Here is a 3,644-nt window from a genome sequence, read left to right as displayed (position 1 = left end):
CCCTCCTCCACTCTGTTTCTCAAAATAAACGTATTTTCAGCAGATATTTACGATCCTTCTTAATGACTGATTTTTGAAAATTTGGAAAATCACCCCCCCCCAAGAGCAAACTCTAGGACCGCCCCTGGTCGGAAGTGTGAATTTTAATGTTTTAAATAATGTTATAATGCATACATACAAATAAACAAACAAACATACATAATAATTTTACTAATCTTTATCATAACACATACTAATTTCATCATGAAACATATTAATTTTACTAGACACGAAGTAAAACAATGCATCACTTCATTGACAATTTTACTAAAACGCAGGCGAATTTACTATGCGCAGCCAAATTGAGCACATGGTAAAATAGCTATGCGTAAGATATTATAAACAAAAAAACATATTTGACTCAAAAATATGGTTGCCTGTTGTTCATTTAAACCACGGATTTAGTAGTTTTACTATACCTTTTTTTTTGTGTGTAGTATTTAATCATAGAATTTCGGAAGTAGGCGTGTGCCGGGAAAGACTGCGGAAAATTCAAAATTAATTGAAAAACTTCAACTGTTGAATACGAAATGGCTTCGAATTGCAACACATCAAGTTTTACCAGTTTTAGTTCGTTAAAATACTTACCGGTCGAGCAGCGAAGGCAATCTTTCAAGAAATGGATTCACGATGGATTAAAAGGAGTCTCCCGTGATGTCCAGTTTTACGCACAAGATAGGCGACTCAGGAAGATGAATGAAGATTTTTGAAAATCTGTTGTTTCATTCAAGGACAAGGATAAGTACTATTTTTTTTTCTCAACTTAGATGGGTTTAACGTAATGCATTTCATTTGCAATTTCTTATTTTAGAAGTGAAAATTGTGTTTTATTTTCATTCATCCCATTTTCTTTCTTTTTTCGTTTACAAAGCTAACTGATTCTTTTGAATTGATTTTTTGTATCAAATATCCAGGCTTCCATGAAAAGTTCAATATCTTTCAAACGATTGAAGTTCAGCCCTGTCTTATTCACAATTTTTATTTTTTTGACGAATTTTCAGTCAAGTAACTAAGGCATTACTGAAGTTTTTTCTTACCAAAAATATGACAAGCTGAATTGACTGAGCTTTCTGAAGATTTTTTGAAACGAAATGATTGAATGAATTTAATTTTTTTCCTAACTATATTTGGAAAATATAAAAATTTGATTTTGTTTATAATTTTGAATGAAAATTATTTATTGAGGATCATTATTGTACGGACGCAGGATTCCGTTGTTAGTGTCCCACGAAATTGGGTCCCAAACGGCGTCGAAGGATTCGAAATAGCAGGAACAACTTTGGTCATCAACTTGACCAGCGATGGCGGAGCAGAACAAAGGCCAAGAACGAACGAACTTTCGGGTAGTAAAAAACACGTCCGTTGCGCGCGAATAGGTTTGAAAAGTGATTTTTATTGAAGCATAAATAAATATACATGTCACTTATATACTAGTATTGGAATTCACTTATCACTTTTTCGTCATGTTTTTTCTCACTCTTAAAACTATGGTGTGAGTGTGTAGTGTTGGCAATTCAATGTTTTGTGTTGTGTGTTGTGTGAAATTATGTTGGGTAAAATTCATGTTTGTGTGTAGATAATATTTACAAAGAATTTCTTCCCTTATAGCTATTTCACTTAACATTTTCGGAATATGATAAATTTTTCGTTTCTTCGTATTTGTAATTCATTGAAGTGTCGATGTCTACTCGCTGCGATGTGACTGCGTCGGAACATGCCGCCCCCCTTGAAATGTCCATTTCAACAGCATCTCGATTGGAAGGAACGGCTGTCGATTTCGATGTTCACCATGCGTACTGCGATGTAGACCAGGATGACTACTCGTCGTTGTCGTCGTCGGAACCAATCTCAATGTTCGGAGCCAAAAGTTGAGCAGCGGCCGGAAGTGTGGATGGAGCCTGAAGATCAATTGTAGGAGATGGTTGGGGAGTGCAGCTCGGAGCGGAAGGCTGACGCTCGGATTCCGTGACTGTGGAGGATTCGGAGGCTTCGCAATGTGGGAGCGGGCACATTTTGCGGATTGAGCAACGGCGGATTTGGTTTCCATCACACAGCACGTCTGCAACTCTGCCACACGCATCGTCGCCAACAATCGTCTTCAGGACTCGAGCGATGGGCCATTTCGTAGGAGGCAAGTTGTTGTCTTCGACCAGAACCATATCACCGACGGCTAGATTCGGGTGTTTACCGGGCCATTTTTGGAGACGCTGTAGAGTGGGCAAGTATTCGACGTACCAGCGATCCCAAAGCGTTTGGAGAACACGCTGTTGGTCTTGCCAGCGGGACAGGTGATTGGAGGGTAGTGAGGTAAGGTTTGGTTCGGGAAGAGCAAGGATTGGACCACCGATTAGGAAATGGCCTGGAGTTAGGGCCTCGAGGTCTGTGGGATCGTTGGAACGGGGAGTAAGCGGCCGGGAGTTGAGGCACGCTTCGATTTGTGCGACCGTAGTGGTCATTTCCTCTTGCGTCCTTCTCCACTTTGAACAACGCCTCAATGTGACTGCGTACCAGGATGTTCAAGTTCTGGTACCGATCAGTCAACATTTTCAGCGCCACCGAATAGTTGTTACCCGTGACAGACATTTTCTCAACAAGTTTCAGTGCCTCTCCTCGAAGAGTCGACTTGAGGTAGTGAAACTTCTGCACATCTGACAAGTCTGCATTGTTGTGCACTAGCGAATCGAACGTGTCGTAGTAAGAAAACCACCGTAAAATACTGCCACTGAACTCCGGCAGTTTGATATCCGGTAACTTCAGAGCCCGAAAAGAATGACCCGATGAACTTGAGGATGGTGCTGGCGTGCGGGGTACCTCTAGCGATGCGTAAAACGCTTTAAGTGTGAAGTAATCCTCCTCAAAAGCAGCCATATCCTTCGCGAAATCTGTCCCAGTATTTTCCTCCTCCTCAAGGCTCTCAAGATTCAATGAGGCTTGACAAAATTTCTTATAATTGCTCTCAAGAGCATTTTTTCGAGCTAAAGCTTGCTCAACTTGCGTATCCGGGTCGAAATTTTGCATGAAATTTATGGCACGATCCATCGAATCCTTAGCCTGCCGGTAAATTACCATATTTTTTCTGAATTCTACCTCTTTCTTCATTGCTCAGCGGAAAAAATTCAAAAAAAAAACCGCTAAAATTCCGAAAAATATTTTTTTTTGTTTTCCAAATATTTTCCAATGGTACTGAGAGGGTTATTTTTCCCAAAAAAATCGATTACCACAGTCAATTCAATCAAATTCAAAAATAAAAAAAAGTTTCAAAAATATTTTTGAATTTGATACTTTTTGTGCTTCTGGGACTTGAAGGGTTAATAGTGAGCTCTAAATTTATCTTCTATGGCTTACAGCAATGGCCGACGAACAATTTTCGGTGATGAAAAATTATCCGAAATATGCACCAATTGTGCAAACTTTTTACATGGAACCGTTTCCGGCGAAAGAATAGTGGGCATATGACTTACCGGACCGGTCCAACCTACGGTTTGTTGATGTTGACAAATCGAAAAAATTTCACCCGGGAAGTTTCCGATGAAGTCCGAATTGTTCCGTTCAGCGTCGAATATCGCGGGAAAACCTCAATTACGCACTCGGGACCGATGACCAAC

The sequence above is a fragment of the Uranotaenia lowii genome, chromosome 3, assembly GCF_029784155.1.
Source record: "Uranotaenia lowii strain MFRU-FL chromosome 3, ASM2978415v1, whole genome shotgun sequence".
Lineage (NCBI taxonomy): Eukaryota > Metazoa > Arthropoda > Insecta > Diptera > Culicidae > Uranotaenia > Uranotaenia lowii.
Note: the sequence above shows the minus strand (reverse complement) of the source record.